The sequence below is a fragment of the Nicotiana sylvestris genome, chromosome 1, assembly GCF_000393655.2.
Source record: "Nicotiana sylvestris chromosome 1, ASM39365v2, whole genome shotgun sequence".
Lineage (NCBI taxonomy): Eukaryota > Viridiplantae > Streptophyta > Magnoliopsida > Solanales > Solanaceae > Nicotiana > Nicotiana sylvestris.
This window is the reverse complement of record NC_091057.1, coordinates 152560094-152586863: the sequence shown is the minus strand read 5'-3', so window position 1 is coordinate 152586863 and position 26770 is coordinate 152560094. Positions and strand designations below refer to the sequence as shown.

General features: G+C 42.5%; 1 pseudogene; it reads left to right on the top strand.

Moving 5' to 3' along the window:
• Window positions 1-26187, top strand: LOC104220095 (eukaryotic translation initiation factor 3 subunit B-like; annotated as a pseudogene).
• Window positions 26188-26770: the final 583 nt, after the last annotated feature.

Below are 26770 nucleotides of genomic sequence, written 5' to 3'. Positions count from 1 at the left end.
ATGGTGGACGTTACGTTTATGGGAGAAATCACAACCATAGCCGCTAGGATTGGTGTGGAACTTTCCCAAATCGATCTTGACTCAATTCATCTTCCTCCTGGTGAAGATTGTGGCATACCCAGGTCTTAAATCTTGACTTTCCCTTTTTTTGTGTTTCTGCATTTTTATGATTTATATATGCGCTTTTTATGTGGTAATGCTTATGAGTTTCCTTTCTTTGCTATAAAGTCTGGGTCTTTTTAATTTTTTTTGAGTTTGAGTTTAGTATTTTGGTTCATATGCTTTGAAGATTAGAAATTTCTAGTGTTTTGTTGGGTTTTTGAGTTTGTTGGTTTTATTTTATGTTTATATTCAGTTCAATATGTTAAATTTTTTATGGATGTATATGTCTGGGCTTCTTTTCTATGATGTGAAGTTTGGATTTTGTCAATGTTCTTCTATTGAGTGTGCAAGGCTTGTTAATATGTTGTGAAGATTAGACTTTTAGCGTTTTCTTGGGTTTTGCGTACTCATTAACCTCCCCAGACCTCACTTGTGCTATTTCACTGGATTGTTGTTGTTGTTGTTGGATTTTGAATATGTTGAAGCGAGTCTTGAATATGTTGAGTTATAGATCCATTACCATTTAAAAAACCTTGATTTATATATGGATTTTTATGTGTTTTTGCATTCTCCTTGAGTTTCGTTCATATGTTGATAAGATATAGTTTTTAGCGTCTCTATTGGGGATTTGATATCTCCATTTGTATTTTCAGACGCTGGGTAATACCCTAATTTATATATGTATTTTTATGTGATTCTGCTTGGTTTCATTTCATTTGTTTGAAGTTTAGGCTCTTTTGGTTTGTAATTGTGGTTTTGTTTGAAGTTTAGGTTCTTTTGGTTCGTAATTGTGGTTTTGGTTCATACCAATAAAGTAAGGGTTTATAGAGTTTAAATTCTCTTTGGTTCATATACCATGAAAATGGGTTTTGTAGTTTTTCCTTTGGTTTTGAATTTGTATGTTATTTGGATATTATCAGTGATGATGATGACTTAATGGAGGAGGACCCCTTGGAGTTTGATACTGGTTTTGGGAACATACTGGTGGTGGACAATCTTCCTGTGGTGCCTAAAGAGAAATTTGAGAAGTTGGAAGGAGTAGTTCGGAAAATTTACAACCAACTTGGTGTTATTAAGGAGGATGGTCTCTGGATACCTGTTGATCCTAAGACTCAGAAAACCCTTGGGTACTGCTTCATCGAGTATAATACTCCTCAGGTACTCAAATTTTTCTCTCCTTAGCAGCTACAATATATCTCAGTTCTTTAGACAATGTGTGAGACTTGTAACTGAATTGTGGAAGATGTTAACCAGTGTCATGTTGCTATGTTTTTCTGCTTTAGGAAGCTAAGCCGAGTAAGGAGAAGACATGGATACAAGTTAGATAGGTCGCATATATTTGCTGTTAACATGTTTGATGACATTGAGAAATTCCTGAAAGTTCCCGATGAATGGGCTCCACCAGAGATCAAGCCTTATGTTCCCGGGGTTAGGCTCTTCATCAGCTGTTTTTTTCTCCGGCGAGCACTTGTCACACCTCCTTTTTCCGCACCCGAGAGGGTACAAGGAGTTTTTTCCAATTAAAGGACAATCGAAACAGGATTTGTTTATTTATTTCAGAGTCGCCACTTGGGAGATTTAGGGTTTCCCAAGTCACCAATTTTAATCCCGAATCGAGGAAAAGAATGACTCCATATTACAGTCTGCGCACCAAAAATCTGGATAAGGAATTCTGTTAACCCGGGAGAAGGTGTTAGGCATTCCCGAGTTCCGTGGTTCTAGCACGGTCGCTCAACTGTCATATTCGGCTTATTTATCTGATTTTATACAAAATACGAACTTATGTGCAAATTTTAACCTTTACCGCTTTTATTATATTTTTTAAAGGAATGTGAACATCGTTTTAAAACATGTCTTTGGATTGCATCACATGAAATGCACCCGCGATCCAGAACATATTTTTATTCAATGTTTTAGGATTTGGAGTTGGGTCGCATGAAATGCACACCCGATTTTAAGAAGGTAAGATTATTAAACACGCGCCTAAAGAGACTATCGTATTATTATCCTGGGAAGGCCGCGAATTTTGCTAAATTGCCTGTCCCGAATTCTAAGTATTTTAATATATACATTCAATGAGGGCCCCGCAGCTTGTGCATTTTATTTGTCGAGGCTCATCTCATCTTTTTATTTTGAAAGGATATCCTATAGCGACTATATTTCTTGTTGTATTTGTCTCTACCAGTTGAAAGAAGAAATTGCCCTAGTTAATTACATGCTTACAGTTATTTACAGCAGGATTCCGAATGCTTTTCAAACAAAAATCAGAAACAAGGCCACACCCATGGGCGAGCGATCGGACCTCATGGGCCCAAACCCAGCTTATGCGGGATTCGCCAGGCCTGGGTCACTGATTTTCTGGTGAAGGCCTGCTTGGCCCGTTTCGACTTGGGCTCGACCTTCGTGAGGTTGAGGCCGGAAACTTGTGTTTTTGTTCTAAAGGGGTGGTTTATCAGTTGTAACAGGGCAGTTTATCAAAAGGAAATGAAATTAGCTTAACAATGGATAGCTTTATACGTGACAGGCATTCAATGGCATGCTGACCAAAATTGGCTAAAGTCTAATATGTACCCTACTGTACTGTGAATCCTTTTATCTACCAACCTATATACACAATCTGACGTCAAACTACCATACATTGACATTCACTAAGCATGAGGGTTGCCTCCAGTATCCAAGCAAAAATATAAACTATTATACATCACATGGTATTTAATATAACAGGCTATGTATAAAATAACATCTTCAACTCTTCTCTTTTGTATTCATGCTCGACTTTTAAATTACATTGATAGTGTATTAGTCGTGTACCTGGTAGGGAAAGCAAAAGAAGAAGGAGAATGATCAGCAATAACAACCAAACAACAACAACATAGCAACAACAACCAGCAACAACCACCAGCAACAATTATGAAGCCCACATGTGATCGAGCATCAAACAGACAATCCCAGAAACAGAGTAGAAAACAGCAGAAAGCCCAGAATATTTAATGTAATAGCACCAGCAGTTTAACAATCACAAACAGCTCGGCAAACAACCCAACAACAATTGGCAAAGATAGCTTGACCAACTTGCACCCTTATGCAGTTTTCATGTAGTGTTTTGTTACAATATTCTAAAATGTTCTTTATGTTTCTTTCTTTCAGTTTTTCCAACCTAAAATCTCTCTGAAGACTAATATCCAGCCCTTTTACGTTATGAAACAGTCCTATTTATAGGCAGAAATGGCAAGCACTAAGCTGCCTTGAGCCCTTCCCCTTTTTCCTGCCCATAACTTCTTCTTTAAACTAATCGAAATATTCCCCATGCCCATCCATTCGACAGGCCTTTAGCCTATATTTTCTGCCCAAAAACATGGGCACCCCTTTTTTATTCAATTAGCCCTATGCTAACAAGTTTGGCTCCCACTATTACATTAGTTTAATCCTAATCCAGTACCCTATTTGTCAGCTCATTTAAACTAATCATTTCTGTTCTTTTTTTACACCCAAATTACCCTTGTTAAACCCTGATTATTACTGTCCCAAACCATTGCAGCATCAAGGCATTTTGAACTTTTGAAAGTTAAAATTCAAAACTGCCCTAGACTAGATCCTAATCATTTGCATTGCAGTTATAAAACAATGTTAAGCATCCAATTAACAACAAAGTTCGAGCAGTCATGTGAAGTTCTATGAATTAGAATATTTGAACCTTCAGTTATAGGAAACTAATCGACGATGTTTATCAAGTCGACCACACAAATTATAACAAGGCATAATCAATCGATTAAATAAACAATACGTACGGGGTCCTGAATAACTTCAGACAACATTGCACAATACTGGGAGGCCATATGAATTATTTATGCGACGACTAATCTAATCGAACATGTATATCACAGAATATATCCAAACATGCATAGAAAACAATCGACCAAATAAAAGGCCTTATAAAGACGGAAGAAATTGGAATGAAAATACCAGAAATACCAAATAATCACAACAGAACATGCTAACAAACTTAATCGGTACTCAAACAAAACAGAAAAGAAAAAGGAAAACTTACTGTGGAAGCTTAACCAAGAACGGACCAGACCTGAACCAGTTTTGACCATTTGAGGCCGAACAAACTTTAATCGGGGTGTTCTCGTCCGAGAACACCTTGATTAAAGCCTATTAGGTCCCAAAACCCCCATGAAACTGACCGGATTCCCCAGGTTCTTGTATTCCAAAGTTTGAATCTTCAGATTTGGGATTTTAGGATTTGTGGGTAGATTCAGACCAAAGCAAGCTTGGTTTGGTCACGAGGGAGGTCAGGGGGTTGTCCAGTGTGAATCTGGGTTGGTTTGGTGTAGATCGGGGTTTGGTCTCGAATCTTCAAATCAAGATTCGAGATGATGGAGTGTGATTCGAGGCCAGGGGTAACAGATTTGGGTTTGGGGTGGTGAGATGCATCAGGGGTGTTAAGGGGGTGGTCACCGGCGTCCTTGCCGCCGGCTTTACGGTGAAGGTGAAGGGGGGCGGCTAGGGTTTGGGACATTACGTTGGGCTCTTGGGGATGATGGAACCGGGGGGTATTTGGATAGGAGGGCGTGGGGTGTGATGGAGGGTTTATATACGGAAGGGGAAGATAGATCAGGGCCGTTAGATCAAGTGATCTCAACGGCTTGGATCTATTGGTGAGTGACAGGACGGGGTCGTTTGGTATGGGAACGGGGTCGTTTTGGTTTAAGTGAGGGGTTGGGTTGACCCGAGTAAATAGGTCGGGTTATGGGTGTGAGTGTGGACCGTTGGATGAGTGTGACTGAACGGCTCAGATCATACGCCTTATGCGGCGTCGTTTTGGGGATGTGCCTGGGCAGGCCTGGTTTGGACTGGATAGTAGACAGGTGGTTTGGGCCTGTTGTTCTAACTTCTGGGCCCAATCCGAGTATCCTAATTTTCCTTTGCTTTTCTACTTTAATTTAAACAAAAAGCTCCTAAATAAAACAAAGTAAAATTATACACCCACAAATTAACATTTAATAAAAATCAACCAACGACAAGAAACACTTATGCATATATTTTTGATTTTCTTTTCTTTTGGAGTAATTCCCGTGAAGCAAAAATCACGTGCTTACAGCTGCCCCTCTTTGCCCGAAGACACGAAGGGTTTTCGCGCAAAGATAAAGCGGGCGATTTTTGCTCGTCCGAGTACTCCGTGTGAAGCATTTTATTTTTGAAAAAGATTTGACCGAACCTTTGCTTCAGAGGTTTCCTACATATCCTGGGCTGAACAGGAATCAGGTCAATGTAGTTCGGGAAGCTTCGGTAGCTGGGACTACCGTGTGACTGTAACGTTCGCTGTTGTTGTGTGCTGTTACATGTTGTTGTATGTTGTTATCGCTTACCGATCTCCATGTTACATTGTGCCAAAGGAAAAACAAGAAGCTAGGCTAGACTATGGATCATAAGATCTCATCTATCTTCAACTTGTTCTCGTCGCCTTGCTTTCTTGTCGGCTTGCGTTTTCCTCCGATGCTTTTTTCCATGAATTTTGGGAAGACACTGGTCCTTGGCCCTTATGAATGCCAGTTTTCATCATTTTGCTTGGTCCGCTGGGGACATGGCTTTCTTCATTAAGCTTTTCAGTGGTTCCTCTGGTGGTGCGACTCTCTTCATCAGATTTGCTACATCGGGCATGATTTGATGTTCACAAGCCGTTTTTTTTCAAAACGCGTCCTTTTCAGCAGACACATCTTTTCTTTTGACACCTGCACTTGAGTTTGCAACCATCTGCTTCTTGGTGCTGGGTATTTTATTGCTTCCTGCTTGGGGATCTCTGTTGTAACCTTCTACCTTCCGGTGGGGTTACTGCTCTCAAAATCTGCAATATTCAAAACATAAAAATACTCCTCTCGTTATACAGGTGAGCGCCTATTTAAACTAAGACTGAAAATTATTCCTCTCGTTATACAGGTGGGCGCCTATTAAACTAAGACATGAAAATATTCCTCTCGTTATACAGGTGGGCGCCTATTTAAATTAAAACTGAAAATTATTCCTCTCGTTATACAAGTGGGCGCCTATTTAAACTAAGACTGAAAATTATTCCTCTCGTTATACAGGTGGGCGCCTATTTAAACTAAGACATGAAAATATTCCTCTCGTTATATAGGTGGGCGCCTATTTATACTAAGACATGAAAATATTCCTCTCGTTATACAGGTGGGCGCCTATTTAAACTAAGACTGAAAATTATTCCTCTCGTTATACAGGTGGGCGCCTATTTAAACTAAGATATGAAAATATTCCTCTCGTTATACAGGTGGGCGCCTATTTAAACTATGACATGAAAATATTCATCTCGTTATACAGGTGGGCGCCTATTTAAACTAAAACTGAAAATTATTCCTCTCGTTATACAGGTGGGCGCCTATTTAAACTAAGACATGAAAATATTCCTCTCGTTATACAGGTGGGCGCCTATTTATACTAAGACATGAAAATATTCCTCTCGTTATACATGTGGGCGCCTATTTAAACTAAGACTGAAAATTATTCCTCTCGTTACACAGGTGGGCGCCTATTTAAACTAAGACTGAAAATTATTCCTCTCGTTATACAGGTGGGCGCCTATTTAAACTAAGACTAAAAATTATTCCTCTCGTTATACAGGTGGGCGCCTATTTAAACTAAGACTGAAAATTATTCCTCTCGTTATACAGGTGGGCGCCTATTTAAACTAAGACATGAAAATATTCCTCTCGTTATACAGGTGGGCGCCTATTTAAACTAAGACTGAAAATTATTCCTCTCGTTATACAGGTGGGCGCCTATTTAAACTAAGACATGAAAATATTCCTCTCGTTATACAGGTGGGCGCCTATTTAAACTAAGACTGAAAATTATTCCTCTCGTTATACAGGTGGGCGCCTATTTAAACTAAGACATGAAAATTATTCCTCTCGTTATACAGGTGGGCGCCTATTTAAACTAAGACATGAAAATATTCCTCTCGTTATACAGGTGGGCGCCTATTTAAACTAAGACATGAAAATTATTCCTCTCGTTATACAGGTGGGCGCCTATTTAAACTAAGACATGAAAATATTCCTCTCGTTGTACAGGTGGACGCCTATTTAAACTAAGACATATTTGATTTCATTTTTCTCGTTCCTCCGAGATTTTTTTTTTTGACAATGGCAGAAAATTTTCTGCCCCTGTTTTGGTGACCTTTCTGGTATCGCGTCCTTCTGCCTTCACCAACCTTTATTTTCCTGCAGCAGACAAAAGGACTTAATTAGTTTTAATCATGGTGGGGCAACGGTGGTCTTTCCGTTGGGGGATGATTTTTCCCTTTTCTTTTCCTTGCTCTATGCTCTAACAACTGGTTGGTGGACGACGTTGCTTGCTGGGGGTGGTTTTCCATTTATCCCCCTTTCTGCTTTTCCTTTCAGGACATGCTGTGGGAGTCTGCTTTTAATCCCGAAACTACTCCCTTCAGGAGTTTACTTCCTCCTAGAACTGCAAGGCATAGAATTGCATTGCCTGGGGATATCTTGCACCGGATTGATTTCCCTTTCTTGTGGCGTCTGACCACTTCGGATTTGGGTCCGGGATTTATCAACGTTCTGCGAGGAAACCTTCTCGGAACTTGGTCCACGAGTCCTTCACCCGTCATTTTCCGCTCTCTTTACGTCACCCTTTTTTCTACACAATTCGTCCTTTGGTTTTGCAGCCGATGCCTTTTGTCTTATTGCCTCGGCTCTTGGCCTACCCTTTTCATATTTTGCTTTTGTGCCCCTTCGGCCTCTGGTGGTAAACTTTGAAAAATCTCTTTCAAAACGAATTCTTAGAAAGAAAAATGAAAGAGATAGAAAAAGGAGGGAAATCTTTCTGAACCAATACTTGGTGGAAAAAGGAAAAAGAGAAAAACTTATCTGGATGACATGACTGGTCCTTGTGATCATGACGTGCACCATAGGTTCCCGACCCAGTCTATTTGTATCAATCAACTTGCCTGATGACCTTACTTGCTGGGGATAAATGGGTGTCCATTTCTTCGCGAACGCGGACCCTTTTGTTGATCTGTCTTGTCACCTCATAGTGCCCTTCGAGGGGTTTTCACTAATGAGACTCTCTCTTTTCTCTCATCTCCCGGCGCCTTATGGTGCCTGCGAAGGTTTTCACCGATAAGACTCTCTCATTTATATCTCTCATCTTTCGTCGCCTTGTGGTGCCTGCGAAGGTTTTCACCGCCAAGACTCTCTAAATTTATTTCTTCAACGGAGAATTGGAGTGTTGTCGATATGACCCTCTATTTTGGATATTCCTTTGGACTATCAATTCATTTCCAGTTTTATGATCCTCTTCTTCGCCGGGGATCAGTGTATTATTCTCTACTTTATTTGCCTGACTTGGCACCTCTTGGATATTGATCGGAAGGTCTTTTGGACGTCGATGTTGGTTTTGGTGTGGGGCTAAAGAAAGGCTATCAAAAATGAAATAACTTTGATGGGTGATCATCTACAACTTTTGGAATCAAACCTTTTGTTGGAATTTTAAAACATAACCTCTGCCCCAGTTTTCTTGCTTGAGGGATTCTATTTTTACTCTATGTTGAGCTATGTGCGTTACGCACACTTGTGCCTATTATGCACACTTATGTACACTATGCACACTATGACCGAGCTGTGAGGCGCCTACGTATCCTCTTTGAGGAATCAGGTCAAACGTAGTTCCCACGGTTTTGTTTTTCTTATCTCTTTTTTCCCTTTTTTCTTCTTCTTTTTTTCTTTTAAAATTTTTCTTTTCTTTTCTTTCTCCTTTTCATATCTTTCCATTAGTGATTCCAAAAGAGGGGCATGAAAGAATAAATTAAGGCTAATCAAAGAAATTACGCATAATATCTTTTGACTGCATCCGAATTGATAGCCATGTCAACACATCTCCCCTCGATATCCGTCAAACACAAGGCACCGTTGGACAATACTCTGGTTACGATATAAGGCCCTTGCCAATTTGGGGCGAACTTGCCTTTTGCTTCGACCTGATGCGGGAGGATCCTCTTCAATACCTGCTGCCCTACTTCAAACTTCCTGGGGCGTACCTTCTTATTATATGTTCTTGCCATTCTCTTCTGATACAGCTGACCATGGCACACTGTTGCCAATATTTTCTCGTCTATCAAGCTCAACTGTTCTAGTCAAGCTTTGACCCATTCATCATCATCTATTTCGGCTTCAGCGACAATCCGGAGGGACGGAATTTCGACCTCCGCCAGTATTACGGCCTCAGTTCCGTACACCAACAAATAAGGAGTTGTACTTATGGAAGTCCGGACGGTAGTGCGGTAACCCAACAAAGCAAAGGGTAATCTCTCGTGCCATTGTCTGGACCCTTCCACCATCTTCCGCAGTATCTTCTTGATGTTCTTATTGGCTGCTTCGACCGCTCCATTCGCCTTGGGACGATATGGGGTGGAATTGCGGTGTGTAATCTTGAATTGTTGGCATACCTCTCTCATCAGGCTGCTGTTAAGATTCGCACCGTTATCCGTGATGATTACTTTTGGGATCCCAAATCTGCAGATGATATGGGAGTGCACAAAATCCACCACTGCCTTTTTAGTTACCGACTTGAAGGTTTTAGCCTCAACCCATTTGGTGAAGTAGTCAATGGTTACTAGAATGAACCTATGACCGTTGGATGCTGCCGGCTCGATAGGTCCAATGACATCCATGCCCCATGACACAAACGGCCAGGGTGCTGACATCGTATGTAACTCTGTTGGCGGAGAATAAATCAGATCTCCATGTATCTGACAATGATGGCATTTTCTCACGAAAGAGATACAGTCATGCTCCATGGTAAGCCAATAATACCCCGCTCGAAGGATCTTCCTTTCCAATACATATCCGCTCATATGTGGCCCGCAAACTCCAGCATGTACCTCTGCCATGACCGTCGTGGCTTGACCGGCGTCTATACATCTTAACAATCCCAAATCCGGGGTTCTTTTGTACAAAACTCCTCTGCTGAGGAAGAAACCATTCGACAAACGCCGAAGGGCTCTTTTTTGGTCTCCAGTGGCCTGTTCCGGATATATCCCCATTCTGAGGTATTCCTTGATATCACGAAACCAGGGCTTGCCATCTGCTTCCTCTTCTACGGCGTTGCAATAAGCGTGCTGATCACGGACCTGGATGTGCAGAGGATCAACATACATTTTGTCAGGGTGCTGCAACATTAATGCTAAGGTGGCCAATGCATCCGCAACCTCGTTATGAACTCTTGGGATATGTTTGAATTTCACCGATCGAAATCGCTTGCTCAGATCGTGCGAGCATTGCCGATATGGTATGAGTTTCAAATCCCGTGTTTCCCATTCACCCTGAATCTGATGTACCAAGAGGTCTGAGTCTCCCAAGACCAAAACGTCTTGGACATCCATGTCCGCAACCAATCGCAGACCCAAAATGCAAGCTTCATACTCGGCCATATTATTGGTGCAATAGAAACGTAGTTGAGCCGTAACAGGATAATGGCGTCCTGCTTCAGAAATGAGTACTGCTCCTATTCCAACCCCTTTCGCGTTTGCGGCTCCATCGAAGAAAAGCTTCCAACCTGTTCCTCGGGTAACTCCAGCTCACTTGTATGCATCACTTCTTCATCGGGAAAATACGTTCTTAAAGGCTCGTATTTTTCATCAACGGGATTCTCTGCCAAATGGTCGGCCAGCGCTTGGGCTTTCATGGCTGTCCTTGTCACATAGATGATATCGAACTCTGTGAGCAGAATTTGCCATTTTGCCAACCTCCCTGTGGGCATAGGTTTCTGAAAGATATACTTCAATGGGTCCAAAAGGGATATGAGATAAGTAGTATACGAGGACAGGTAGTGTTTCAACTTCTGAGCTACCCAAGTTAGGGCGCAACATGTTTTCTCGAGTTAAGTGTACTTGACCTCATATACTGTGAATTTCTTGCTAAGATAGTATATGGCCTGCTCCTTCCTTCATGTGTCATCGTGTTGCCCCAGTACACAACCAAACAAATTTTCCATGACCGTCAGATAAAGAATTAAGGGCTTCCCTGGCTTAGGCGGGACCAACACGGGTGGATTAGACAGATACCCTTTGATTTGGTCGAAAGCCTCTTGACACTCTGCCGTCCAACTTACCGTAGCATCCTTTTTCAGCAGCCGAAATATGGGCTCACAAGTTGCTGTGAGTTGAGCGATGAACCTGCTGATGTAATTGAGTCTACCCAACAGACTCATTACCTCTGTTTTGTTCTTTGGCGGTGGCAAATCTCGGATGGATTCGATCTTAGATGGGTCCAGCTCAATACCCCGTCGACTGACGATGAATCCTAACAGCTTTCCTGATGGAACCCCGAATGCGCATTTGGCCGGGTTAAGCTTGATATCATACCTTCGGAGTCTTTGGAAGAATCTCCTTAGGTCTGCTACATGGTCTTCCTGACGCCAAGACTTTATGATCACATCATCTACGTACACCTCAATTTCTTTGTGTATCATGTCGTGAAACACAGCAGTCATTGCTCGCATGTACGTTGCCCCGACATTCTTCAGTCCGAACGGCATTACCCGATAGCAGTAAGTTCCCCATGGTGTAATAAAAGCTGTCTTTTCCGCATCTTCTTTGTCCATTAAGATATGATGATAACCCGCGTAACAATCCACAAAGGATCCGATCTCGTGCCCAGCGCAATTATCGATCAGGATATGGATATTGGGCAATGGAAAATTGTCCTTGGGACTTGCTTTGTTGATATTGCAGTAGTCGACGCACACCCTGATCTTCCCATCCTTCTTGGGAACTGGTACCACATTGGCCAACCACTCGGGATATCGAGTGACCCGAATGACCTTCGCCTGCAGTTGCTTAATCACCTCTTCTTTGATCTTTACACTCATTTCTGTTTTAAATTTCCTTAGCTTTTGCTTGACCGGAGGCTATGTCGGGTCAGTGGGCAATTTGTGAACCACTAGATTGGTGCTTAATCCCGTCATATCATCATATGACCATGCAAAAACATCTTTGAATTCCACGAGGGTTTTGATCAATTCCTCCCTGACATTCGGTTCAATATGGATGCTGATCTTGGTTTCTTGGACATTATCAGCGTCTCCTAGATTCACAGCCTCAGTGTTATTTAGGTTAGGCTTGGGTTTTTCTTCAAATTGGCACAGTTCTCGGTTTATCTCTTCGAAGGCTTTATCTTCGTCATATTCAGATTCATCGTCACAAACGACCTCTTGTATCATTAAGTTGGATGCAGATTGATTTATTAGACTAGGTCGAAGATCCGCTGTGCATGCCATGTCATTAGAACCAGTAAAAAGAGAATTGTTCAGAAAGAAAAGAACAAAACAAAATTAAAATGAGACAAAAGAAGAGAACTTTATTAAACTTGCGGGGATAAAAGGGTTCACACTTTTACAAAGCAAAAGTAAAATTTGGATTACACCCTGGAATAATCTGAACAAAACAAAACAAACAAAAACATAAATCAAATCCTACTACCAAGACTCCCCTCGGACAGGAAGAGGAGTAACTGTCCAATTGTTGGTTTTGGCCTCAGGCCCCACAAACTGTATCTCTGCTCTGCTAGAACCTTCTCCAGCTTCTACCATACTGACATCAGCGAATAGCCTCTCAAAACCCTGATTCAGGTCTCCATCCATACCAATCAATGGTCCTAGAATCTTTGGGATCGGTGGCCCTTTGGCGCTTGCTCTGACAAAAGATCTTGAAAGACGTGGCACCGGCTTGGGCAGAAACCAAACTCTCTTCTTCATCTTTCACGCTTGCTTTACATCTGCCACAGTTGGTTTGAACCCCAATCCGAAAGTTTCCAGATTTTTAGGCAGTGAGACAGGTTGGACAATCCCCTGAAGCTCGACTCCCAGGCCCTTTCCCGGCACAAATCCATTACCCAGCATTTCAGAGACCATCATGACTGTCACGGCAGCGACCCTAGGGTGCGGGATGATTTCTCCTTCCGCAATTTTGTTTGCCGACCCTGTATCGAAAATCTGGTAGACCCAAGGACCTTTGTCATCATCGGTCTCTATGAAGGGTACAATGGCGCCACCCATGGTGCACGCCGTGTCCTCGCCGTGTAGTACGACCTCCTGCCTATCCCACTCGAACTTCACCATCTGATGTAGGGTGGAGGGCACTGCTTTGGATGCATGAATCCATGGTCGTCCTAATAGAAGGTTATAAGATACTGTGGCATCTAACACCTGGAACTCCATGGTGAACAGGACTGGACCGATGGTCAATTCAAGTACAACATCCCCTACAGTGGCTGTTCCATTTCCGTCAAATCCTCGGACACAGATGCTATTCTTGTGGATTTTTCCGTGGTCGATCTTTAACTGGTTCAGAGTGGATAATGGACAAATATTGGCACTTGAACCGTTATCCACCAATACCCGAGTAACTACCGAGTTTTCACATTTGACAGTTAGGTAGAGAGCTTTATTATGCTCCGTACCTTCCATCGGCAGGTCATCGTCTGAGAATGTTACCCTATTCACCTCGAAAATCTTGTTGGCAATGGTTTCCAGAAATCTCGTTGGTCACGTGAGTTTCGTTTAATATCTTCATCAAGGCCCGACGATGCTCCTCAGAATGGATTAGTAATGACAGCAGCGAGATCTGGGCTGGTGTTTTCCTCAGCTGTTCGACCACGGAGTAGTCCTGCACTTTCATCTTCCTCAAGAACTCCTCAGCCTCTTCTTCGGACACAGGTTTCTTGGTTGCAGCGGGGTTGGTTCTTCTTAGCTCTACCGGAGCAAAACACCAACCTGATCGAGTCAGCCCTTGCGCTTCACAACTAACTTCCTCCACTTGTTTTCCTTTGTACATCACCACTGCCTTCTCGTATTTCCAAGGCACAGCCTTGCTATCAATCATTGACAGCTGGACTACAGGCTTTATGGTGACCAGTTCCCTGTATACCCCTTTCAACACAACTGCAAGCGTGGGTGGGGTCCCTGATATTACCAACTTGTTTGGCTCGGTTTTGCTAGTTATGACGGATGGGCTCTTTCCCAATATCACTACTGGCTTGACGCCTTCTCCCTGCGACTGCGTCCCCGTTCCTCCACTGGTCGATCCTTCTCTTGGAGCGGCCTGGATCATCATCACTGTTTGCAAGGGCTTTCTCAACTCTCCTCCTTCATACACCAACTCGATCATGTGAGTCTCGTGATGCGCTGGCAGTGGGTTCTGATTGATGTTAGGTGTCTCCGGCGTCTGGACCTCGATTTTGTTAGCATCAATGAGGTCTTGTATCGCCTGCTTCAGTCTCCAACATTTTTCAGTTTCATGTCCTAGCATTCCTGAGCAGTACTCACAGCTTATTGACCTGTTCACATTTTGGGATGGGGGGTTTTGCTCTCTAGGTTCGACAGGACTCACCAAACCCAACCGTCTCAATTTGTGTAATACCGCGGTATAGGACTCCCCCAGCTCAGTAAAGGCTCTATGTTTCTGTAGCCTATCATTTTTAGCAGCTTGACTCCCTCGGAAACCTGTCCCTGAAGGGTTCCTGTATGCTCTGGGTGGAGGGTAGGTACTTTGTGGTGGTGGGTAGGTATTATGTGGATCTAGGTATGTATTGTGGGGAGCTGACGCACGCCATTGTGGGCGAAGCGGAGGTTGGGTGTATGTCTGGGCTTGATGGACGGTGAAATGCGGTTCTTGGGGTGGATAGTAGTGATGTGGTGGGTTGTATGGGTAGCTTGGCCTGTGAGGTCTGGGTTGGTTGTAGTGTGGCTTGCTAGACCCGGACCAACTGTCTGCCTCGATCGTGGCAATTTCTTCTTTCTTTCTTCTCAGCGCACCTCCCGTGCCGTTTTGAATAGCCTGGGTCGTTGCCTTGAGTGATGAGTAATTCAGGATTTTGTCAGACCTCAGACCCTCTTCTATCATGACCCCTATCTTTACCACCTCGTTGAAGGATTTTCCAACCGTTGTCACCAAGTGATCAAAGTAGGTTGGATTCAATGTTTGTAAGAAATAGTCCACCATCTCTCCCTCTCTCATGGGAGGATCGACTCTGGCCGCTTGCTCTCTCCAGCGGAACCCGAACTCGCGAAAACTTTCCCCGGGTTTCTTCCCGGTTCTCAATAATGTGAGACGGTCAGGGACTATCTCGAGATTGTATTGGAAATGACCCGCGAAAGCCTGCGCCAGATCATCCCAAGTGTACCACCTACTGGAATCCTGCCTGGTATACCATTCTAGTGCAGATCCGCTCAGACTTTGGCCAAAATAAGCTATCAGCAACTCATCTTTGCCGCCTACCCCTCTCATTTTGGTACAGAATCCCCGCAAATGTGCCATGGGATCACCGTGCCCTTCATATAAATCAAACTTAGGCATCTTGAACCCAGACGGGAGTTGGACGTCCGGGAAAAGGCATAGATCTTTGTAAGCCACGCTGACTTGGTTGCCCAATCCGTGCAGGTTCCTGAAGGACTACTCCAGGCTTTTGAACTTCCTTAGTACCTCATCCTGTTCAGGGGTTTTAACCGGCTTTTCAATCTCTGCCGGTACCTCCAAGTGCGGATTGTAGGCCTGTGGCTCGGGGGCCTGGAATGTAGGCTTAGGGGGATAGTATTGCGTATCATGAGCCTGAAACAATGGCTCACTGGTCGTTCTTTGCAAGGTGGCTGATGTGGGTCCCACAAAAATGGGAATATTTGGTGTTGGGAGAGGTTGATGGGGTGGTGGAGCTTGGAAATCATAGGGGCTTCTCTCCTGATGATAACGGGGGTTCGGGAGGCTTGTTGAAGGGCCGGAATGAGGGTATTCCGGCATGTGCCCCAGTGGTTCAGGGCTCTTTTGTGCTTTGGCTAAAGCTAGCTACATTGCATTCATCTCTAGTCCCATCCTTTCAATCTTTTCCATCGCTTCTTTTAACAACTGGCTCATCGGCCTTTCTTCCTCGTTACTATTCTCTGAAGTAGTCATGCTTATTGCTACCGGTCCTTTGGATCTGGTTTGGTAAGGGTGTGTTGCCAGAATTCTTTAACAACTAACTGTCTGGATTCAGACAACAACACACTTTGTTAGCATTAGAGTTTAACAGATTTGATCATAACACATAGAGGATGCAATGCTCTTAGGCAGTTAACCGTTTCTACATGTTTTGCTTCAAACAACATGTGTCATCCCGGCTTGCTCATTTGTCCCTTTTTAAAGTACTTTGGGAAACCCTATATTTTATTTTATTTTTGTATTTTCTTTCTTTCTTTATTAAAAGCGGTCGAATCTTATGGGGATTGCCTACGTATCACGTCCCCGCGCGAATCAGATCAGGCGTAGTTCTGCCACAAAGTAAAGACACATAAAAATTCTTCTGGAGTCACTTAATTTCATTATCAAAATTGGCTATTACACATTACTTCAAATAGCAACAGTATAGACTCCATAGTTTTTAACTTGATTTGACTAAAAGAAAAGAAAACAACATATGGGAAAGCAACAAAGCCAAATAAACAGGACTCGACCAAAGATTAATCTTCCAACTTAAAGGCCCGTGAGGCATCATTCGGCCTTTTCGCGGCCCTTGGTGTGAGGTCCCTCTGCAAGCTCTTCAACTCATTCATAATTCGGTGGACGCAGCCCATGATGGAAACAAGGAGGGTTTTCCGAGGTATTTGCTCCCCTGCTAGGCATTTCATGTAGATGTAATGCCCAATTTCGTCGATCCTTCCTCGAATGTTGTCCCTCTCGATGAACAATTGCCTGATTTCTCGGTTCTTCAATCCCAGTGCCTGAGCATTGTTGGCAAGTCGATCCTGGAACAACTCTATTTGTCTTTCCATGCAGGCCATTGCATCGTAGCAATGTCTTCTGTCGGCCTGAGCGTCTCGTGCTTGTTTGATGACCCGATCATGTAGAGCGGAGTTCGTCTCCCTTAATATCCCGACGCTCACTTCATAATCCCTTATGACCTGTTGCAGACGCTGCCTCCGGGCCATTGTACCTTTTGCCCATTTGACCTTCATCCTTGCTATGCAAGCTTCTGATTGTTCTAATTCTTCTTGGCTTTGGATGACCTGATTTCTCAAACTTGCTATCAATCTTTCGTCGGAGCGACGCTTCTGTCGGTCAATGTTACTCTTACTGGCTTGGCGAAGGCGGGCCTTCAGGGTCTGGTTCTCTTGGGCTAGCTTGTTTCTTTCAGCCTGCTCCGAGGCGACTTGCACGTTGTTTTCAAATACAAGCCTTTCAACTTGTTGCTTTAGCTTCCCGATTTCAACCTGGTAACCTTCCTCCCTTTTTAACCATCCCCATTGCTCCTGCGAATCATCTGTGAATTGTTGGACGTGGGCTCTTTTAGCAGGTCTTTGCCGAATCTGAAACCTTCTTTCGAACCAAGCATCGTACTTTGGGTCTACCTCACCTTTAGCTAGTTCTCGCACCATGGTCTTGGGTTCCAAGAATCTACATTCGTGCCACAGCTTTCTAATCTTCCCCTCGGGAAATATGACTCTCGGGCTCAGCTCCAAGGCATGCTTGCTCAGATCTTCATCAGTAGGGATTACTTGGAACCTACCCAGCTGTCGTAATACCCGATGAGGAGTATATGGCTGGATGCTGCGAAGTCCCATTAAGAGAACATGACATTCTTCAGTCGACATGTAGATCACCTCAGTATCAATCAACTAACCGAATGCCCATTCAATTTGGTCAGCTGTTGTTGACCTTAACCGTGTAAACCATGCTTCGACACCTTCAGGACATCTGGCGCCTGTCATGCGCTTCTCGAAGCCGCTGATACAATTCCTCTCGGTCAACCCGTGGTTCATGTATCCTACTTGGTGATGGAGGTGTTCTTGCATCCATAGCTGAAGTAACAGATTGCAACCTTGAAAGAACTTGCCTCCTTCTCGGCATATAGTCAAAGCTCGGTAGATTTCGGACAAAATCAAAGGAACCACAGTACTGTCGGTTCTTTTGATTGCCACGTTGGCCATCCCTACAAGGCCTATCTCTATCTTTTTATCCTTCCTTGGACAGACCATGACTCCCAAGAATGTTGTGATGAAAGCCAAAGTACGTCTTGCTTCCCATTTGTTTCTGTTCTCGCCATGAGTTAGTCCGAGGTTTGGTTCCTCGAAACCTTGCGGAGCTCCGTACCGCTGATACAAGAAATGGAGATCACAACATCCTCTAGATAAATCATCATGTTGTATCTTCCGACTGATGCTTAGTAGATCCATAAACGCATGCGGAGATACTGGCCTTGGCGAAAGTAGGTATTGCCCTCTTAACCTCCCATTCAATCCTGCATATCCGGCGACTTCCTCCAGTGTTGGTGAAAGTTCACAGTCAACGAAACGGAATACATTGCGGGTTGGGTCCCAAAATGGTATTAGAGCTTCAAGAATATCTGTCCTTGGCCTAACACTCAGCAAATCGACAAAACCTCCCAATACTCTTCCCACTATCTCTTTGCTACCGGCTTCCAAGTCATTCCATCACATGTGGAGTTGTAGAGGGACCTTGCTGAGGGCCGAGAACGGTTCATTTTGCCCTGTGCTCATCCTGCACATTTATTAAGGTGTTTTTAGGCAAAAGCAAAAATCTTTATTTTGGTTCCAAACAAAAATCTTTGAGAAAAAAAACAATATATGCATATATATATATATATACATGTATATATATATATATATATATATATATATATATATATATATATATATATATATATATATATATATATATATATATTTTGTTGTATATCATTATTGGTAAAATGAAACAGGGAGTTGGGTCCGATGAGGGTTGCCTATGTATCCCACATCCGGTGAGAATCAAACCGACGTAATTCGGGTAATAAACTAACTAGTTTATTTTTTTTGTTTTTTCTCTTTTTTTTATTTTGAAAATAAAGCAAATTTAAAAAACTCGTTCCTCATTCTCAGCTTGCTATTTTTCTCTTTTCTCTTTTCCTTTGTTTTTAGAAAAACAAACTATTAAAATAAAATATACCCATTTTGCGAAAAATTTCCCAACATTCAAAACCGGTCATTATGCATGTTCGAAGCAAATAAATGCACAAGCAGTGAGCAGGATGCATCAGGATGGCCTTTTCTGTTTCAGGTTGCTATTCCTAGACGGACCCAACCCCTGTGTTGAGTCCCCTAAGTCAAAAATGCACATGATGCAAATAAGCGTTCCTACTAGGGATCCGGCATGAAGTTGAGTTATTCTAGGTTCAGAACCTGGGTGTTAGTTCTAGACCTGGCTTACCCGAGCGGACAGCTTGAGCCGAGGGGGCAGCGTACCGGGAATACAGAAGCTTCACCGGCTTAGCAACTTGTCCGAACCTCGTTCTAAATTGGGAATTGACACTATACAGAAAAGAAGCCGTACAAAGTACACCCTTCTTCATGATTTAGAAGACTCAGAGAGAATATGGGTTTCGGCACAATTTATATACAGTTCACAAAATATCAAAGCGGTAAAAGTAGTTGGTTAGCACATTGAGCACAGATCATGTAACAAAAACAGATAAAGCTAAATATAACAATCTATTAAGCTCGAATTTCTAACCCTGAACCAGTGGTTCTGGGTCCACAGGAATCCCCAGCAGAGTCGCCAGAGCTGTCACACCTCCTTTTTCCGCACCCGAGAGGGTACAAGGAGTTTTTCCAATTAAAGGACAATCGAAACGGGATTTGTTTATTTATTTCAGAGTCGCCACTTGGGAGATTTAGGGTGTCCCAAGTCACCAATTTTAATCCCGAATCGAGGAAAAGAATGACTCCATATTACAGTCTGCGCACCAAAAATCCGGATAAGGAATTCTGTTAACCCGGGAGAAGGTGTTAGGCATTCCCGAGTTCCGTGGTTCTAGCACGGTCGCTCAACTGTCATATTCGGCTTATTTATCTGATTTTATACAAATATGAACTTATGTGCAAATTTTAACCTTTACCGCTTTTATTATATTTTTAAAGGAATGTGAACATCGTTTTAAAACATGTCTTTGGATTGCGTCACATGAAATGCACCCGCGATCCAGAACATATTTTTATTCAATGTTTTAGGATTTGGAGTTGGGTCGCATGAAATGCACACCCGATTTTAAGAAGGTAAGATTATTAAACACGCGCCTAAAGAGACTATCGTATTATTATCCTGGGAAGGCCGCGAATTTTGCTAAACGGCCTGTCCCGAATTCTAAGTATTTTAATATATACATTCAGTGAGGGCCCCGCAGCTTGTGCATTTTATTTGTCGAGGCTCATCTCATCTTTTTATTTTGAAAGGATATCCTATAGCGGCTATATTTCTTGTCGCATTTGTCTCTACCAGTTGAAAGCAGAAATCGCCCTAGTTAATTACATGCTTACAGTTATTTACAGCACGATTCCGAATGCTTTTCAAACAAAAATCAGAAATAGGGCCACACCCATGGGCGAGCGATCGGACCTCATGGGCCCAAACCCAGCTTATGCGGGATTCGCCAGGCCTGGGCCACTGATTTTCTGGTGAAGGCCTGCTTGGCCCGTTTCGACTTGGGCTCGACCTTCGTGAGGTTGAGGCCGGAAACTTGTGTTTTTGTTCTAAAGGGGCGGTTTATCAATTGTAACAGGGTAGTTTATCAAAAGGAAATGAAATTAACTTAACAATGGATAGCTTTATACGTGACAGGCATTTAATGGCATGCTGAACAAAATTGGCTTAAGTCTAATATGTACCCTACTGTACTGTGAATCCTTTTATCTACCAACCTATATACACAATCTGACGTCAAACTACCATACATTGACATTCACTAAGCATGAGGGCTGCCTCCAGTATCCAAACAAAAACGTAAACTATTATACATCACATGGTATTTAATATAACAGGCTATGTATAAAATAACATCTTCAACTCTTCTCTTTTGTATTCATGCTCGACTTTCAAATTACATTGATAGTGTATTAGTCGTGTACCTGGTAGGGAAAGCAAAAGAAGAAGGAGAATGATCAGCAATAACAACCAAACAGCAACAACACAGCAACAACAACCAGCAACAACAACCAGCAACAATTATGAAGCCCACAAGTGATCGAGCATCAAACAGACAATCCCAGAAACAGAGTAGAAAACAGCAGAAAGCCCAGAATATTTAATGTAACAGCACCAGCAGTTTAACAATCACAAACAGCTCGGCAAACAACCCAACAACAATTGGCAAAGACAGCTTGACCAACTTGCACCCTTATGCAGTTTTCATGCAGTGTTTTGTTACAATATTCTGAAATTTTCTTTATGTTTCTTTCTTTCAGTTTTTCCAACCTAAAATCTCTCTGAAGACTAATATCCAGCCCTTTTATGTTCTGAAACAGTCCTATTTATAGGCAGAAATGGCAAGCACTAAGCTGCCTTGAGCCCTTCCCCTTTTTCCTGCCCATAACTTCTTTTTTAAACTAATCGAAATATTCCCCATGCCCATCCATTCGACAGGCCTTTAGCTTGTATTTTCTGCCCAAAAACATGGGCACCCCTTTTTTATTCAATCAGCCCCATGCTAACAAGTTTGGCTCCCACTATTACATTAGTTTAATCCTAATCCAGTACCCTATTTGTCAGCTCATTTAAACTAGTCATTTCTGTTCTTTTTTTACACCCAAATTACCCTTGTTAAACCCTGATTATTACTGTCCCAAACCATTGCAGCATCAGGGCATTTTGAACTTTTGAAAGTTCAAATTCAAAACTGCCCTAGACTGGATCCTAATCATTTGCATTGCAGTTATAAAACAATGTTAAGCATCCAATTAACAACAAAGTTCGATCAGTCATGTGAAGTTGTATGAATTAGAATATTTGAACCTTCAGTTATAGGAAACTAATCGACGACGTTTATCAAGTCGACCACACAAATTATAACAAGGCATAATCAATCGATTAAATAAACAATACGTACGGGGTCCTAAATAACTTCAGACAACATTGCACAATACCGGGAGGCCATATGAATTATTTATGCGACGACTAATCTAATCGAACATGTATATCACAGAATATATCCAAACATGCACAGAAAACAATCGACCAAATAAAATGCCTTACAAAGACGGAAGAAATTGGAATGAAAATACCAGAAATACCAAATAATCACAACAGAACATGCTAACAAACTTAATCGGTACTCAAATAAAACAGAAAAGAAAAAGGAAAACTTACTGTGGAAGCTTAACCAAGAACGGACCAGACCTGAACCAGTTTTGACCATTTGAGGCCGAACAAACTTTAATCGGGGTGTTCTCGTCCGAGAACACCTTGATTAAAGCCTATTAGGCCCCAAAACCCCCATGAAACTGACCGGATTCCCCAGGTTCTTGTATTCCAAAGTTTGAATCTTCAGATTTGGGATTTTAGGATTTGTGGGTAGATTCGGACCAAATCAAGCTTGGTTTGGTCACGAGGGAGGTCAAGGGGTTGTCCAGTATGAATCTGGGTTGGTTTGGTGTAGATCGGGGTTTGGTCTCGAATCTTCAAATCAAGATTCGAGATGATGGAGTGTGATTCGAGGCCAGGGGGTAATAGATTTGGGTTCGGGGTGGTGAGATGCATCAGGGGTGTTAAGGGGGTGGTCACCGGCGTCCTTGCCGCCGGCTTTACGGTGAAGGTAAAGGGGGGCGGCTAGGGTTTGGGACATTAGGGTTGGGCTCTTAGGGACGATGGAACCGGGGGGTGTTTGGATAGGGGGGCGTGGGGTGTGATGGAGGGTTTATATACGGAAGGGGAAGATAGATCAGGGCCGTTAGATCAAGTGATCTCAACGTCTTGGATCTATTGGTGAGTGACAGGACGGGGTCGTTTGGTATGGGAACGAGGTCGTTTTGGTTTAAATGAGGGGTTGGGTTGACCCGAGTAAACAGGTCGGGTTATGGGTGTGAGTGTGGACCGTTGGATGAGTGTGACTGAACGGCTCAGATCAGACGCCTTATGCGGCGTCGTTTTGGGGATGTGCCTGGGCAGGCCTGGTTTGGACTGGATAGTAGACAGGTGGTTTGGGCCTGTTGTTCTAACTTCTGGGCCCAATCCGAGTATCCTCATTTTCCTTTGCTTTTCTACTTTAATTTAAACAAAAAGCTCCTAAATAAAACATAAGTAAAATTATACACCCACAAATTAACATTTAATAAAAATCAACCAACGACAAGAAACACTTATGCATATATTTTTTATTTTCTTTTCTTTTGTAGTAATTCCCGTGAAGCAAAAATCATGTGCTTACAGCACTATGTGTCTTAAATATTAGCTTTTCATTCATTTACTAACATTGAGATGTTTGTATCCTGGCAGGAGAATCTACAACAGTGGCTTACTGATGAGAAAACTCGAGACCAGTTTGTGATTCGGACTGGCAATAACACAGAGGTCCTCTAGAATGATGCAAGATAGTTGAAGCCTGAGCTTGTTTACAAATGTTATATAAGTGGACTTATTTCCTCTTTGTGCTCATTTAGCTATCCATTCATGGGGTTTTTTGGTACTGTTTAGTGTCTCATATTTTCAGAATTCGAATGGGTCTTGCACAGAAACTGTTTCTTTAAAAGATATTTTTTTCTTTTATGAATATGGGTAATTACTAAACTTTTGCTAACGATGTCCTTTGAGTGCAGTTTTGGACTGAGAGTTTTGTTCAATGGCCCCCTTTGGGAACGTATTTGGCAACAGTTCATAGACAAGGTGCTGTAATTTGGGGTGGTGCCACCACTTTCAACCGTCTGATGCGCTATGCACATCCACAGGTTAGTTTCTGTTTATTTTCTAATGAACCTTTGCAGGTTTTTGTGACTTACCTTTGCTGGCTTTAAATTCAGGTAAAGTTGATTGATTTCTCCCCTGGTGAGAGATATTTGGTGACATACAGCAGCCACGAACCAAGTAACCCCCGTGACACTCATGTAAGTCTCAGCTTTATTGTGTTTGTGTATCTGATTGTGGCCATACTGGGTTGTCTCTAATGTAGTTTTCTTTCAGAGGGTTGTGCTAAATATTTTTGATGTGAGAACTGGGAAAGTGATGAGAGATTTCAAGGGAAGTGCCGATGAATTTGCAGTTGGAGGAACTGGAGGTGTTACTAGCGTGTCGTGGCAGTTTTTAAGTGAGATTTGATCCTATTGTAAGAGATGCTTTCTATCCTTCTCTTCTACCTGTTGTTAAAGTTATACCTAACATTTTCAAACTTTTTATGCTTGAGTGCGTACACGATTCATCAGAAATATAATAAAAAGTGGGGCTGGAATACTTTCTTAACTTTCTTTTTGAGATGATTTCAGGTGTAGTGGTGGTAAAGAAGACAAGTACTTTGCAAGAATAGGAAAGAATGTCATCTCTGTTTATGAAACATAGACTTTCTCTCTTATTGACAAGAAATCTATCAAGGTTGAAAATGTTATGGAATTTAGTTGGTCGATAGCAGATCCAATTCTTGCATTTTTTGTTCCTGAATGCGGAAATCAACCTACCAGGGTTTGTGCTAAAACTTCTATGGAAGTCATCACTAATTTGGAGGAACTACTTGTATTTGCATTTGAATTAAACCTTTATTAAATTGACATGTCAGTCTTGTGCAAATCCCAAGCAAAGAGGAATTGAGGCAGAAGAATCTCTTCAGCGTTAGTGATTGCAAAATATATTGGAAAAGGAATGGAGACTACCTTGCTGTCAAAGTTGACCGGTACACGAAGACTAAGAAAAGCACTTACACTAGATTTGAGCTGTTCAGAATCAAAGAACGGGACCTTCTGTTTGAGGTTTTGGAGCTTGACAACAAGAATGACAAAATTATTGCATTTGCCTGGGAGCCAAAGGGTCACAGATTTGTTGTTATCTATGGTGACAACCCTAGGCCAAACATCAGTTTCTACTCTGTGCGGTCTGGCACTAACACGGGCCGTGTTTCAAAACTGAAAACTCTTAAGGGAAAGTAGGCTAATTCTCTCTACTGGTCACCTGGAGGCCGCTTCCTTATTTTGGCTGGACTGAAAGGTTTCAATGTGCAGTTGGAATTCTTTGATGTAGATGAGCTTGAAAAAATGGCATTTGCTGAGCATTTTATGGCCACAGATATTGAATGGGATCTTACTAGAAGGTATTGAATTTTGCTCTTTCATTAGTTTTGCCCTGAGACACCTTTGTATTTTGGTTCTTATACTTTTTCTTTATTGTGCATTTCAAGGTATGTAGCAACACCTGTTACCTCAGTTCATGAGATGGAAAATGGATTCAACATTTGGTCTTTCAATGGAAAGCTGGTGTATAGGATACTTAAGGATCATTTCTTCCTGGTCAGTCTTTTCATACATTGTTCACTATACTTGTTCCTACTTTTGGCCTATAAGCGACTTGGTCACACTGCTCGAAATATTCTGCCTCCTAAATTGTTATTATATGTTTGGGATGGTTTCTGATTCTGGAGAGCGATTCAGTGAGAGTTGGGTATTCAGATTGAGTTGAGCATAATGTTTCATCTTAAGACGGACAGGTAGTCCGAGCGGACCATTCAAATTTTGGAGGATATGCTCCGAGCCTATGTCATTGACTTCGGAGGATCGTTGGATTAGTTTTTACCTTTAGCAGAGTTTGCCTACAATAATAGCTACCTGTCGAGCATCCAAATGGCTCCTTATGAGGCGTTGTATGGTAGGCGATGTCGATCTCCGATTGGATGGTTTGAGCTGGGTGAGGCTCGGTTGTTGGGTACGGATCTGGTTCAGGAGGCCTTAGACAAGGTCAGGATTATTCAGGATAGGCTTCGTACGGCTCTGTCCAGGCAGAAAAGTTATGCAGATCGCAAGGTTCGAGATATGGCTTTTATGGTTGGTGAGCGGGTATTACTCCGAGTGTTGCCTATAAAGGGGATGATGAGATTCAGGAAGAAGGGCAAGCTTAGCCCTAGGTTCATTGGTCCATTTGAGATCCTTGATAGAGTGGGGGGTGGCTTAAGACTTGCATTGCCTCCTAGATTATCAGCCGTGCATCTAGTGTTTCATGTGTCCATGCTTCGGAAGTATCACGGCGATCCGTCCCACATTTTAGATTTCAGTACTGTCTAGTTGGACAAGGACTTGTCTTATGAGAAGGAGTCGGTAGCTATTCTAGACCAACAGGCTCGTCAGTTGAGGTAGAAGAGTTTTCCTTCAGTTCGTGTTCAGTGGAGAGGTCAGCCTCCTGAGGCATCGACCTGGGAGTCCGAGTCTGTTATGCGGGACCATTATCCTCATCTTTTCCCCGATTTAGGTACTTCTTTTTTTTGTCTGTTCGAGGACGAACGGTTATTTTAGAGGTGGAGAATGTGACGACCCAAAGGGTCATCAAATGTTTTAATCGAATTATGTGTCTCTGAGGCCTTGAAAACCTCGTTTAGAGTTGCCTCTATTTGCGTGCGCAGTCCGGGCACGTAGCTGGAAAGCTTGAATGTGGAATTTTGTGAAAAATGTTAAGTTTTGACTTTAAAATGAATAAATTTGACTTCAGTCAATATTTTGGGTAAACAGACCCGTGATATGACTGTCCCGGAGGGTTCGTAGGAAAATATAGGACTTGGGTGAATGCCCGAAAGCGAATTCCGAGGTCCCAAGCCCGAGAAATAAAAATTTTAAGTGAAATTGTTTTCCGAAATTATTTAAGGAAACTTGA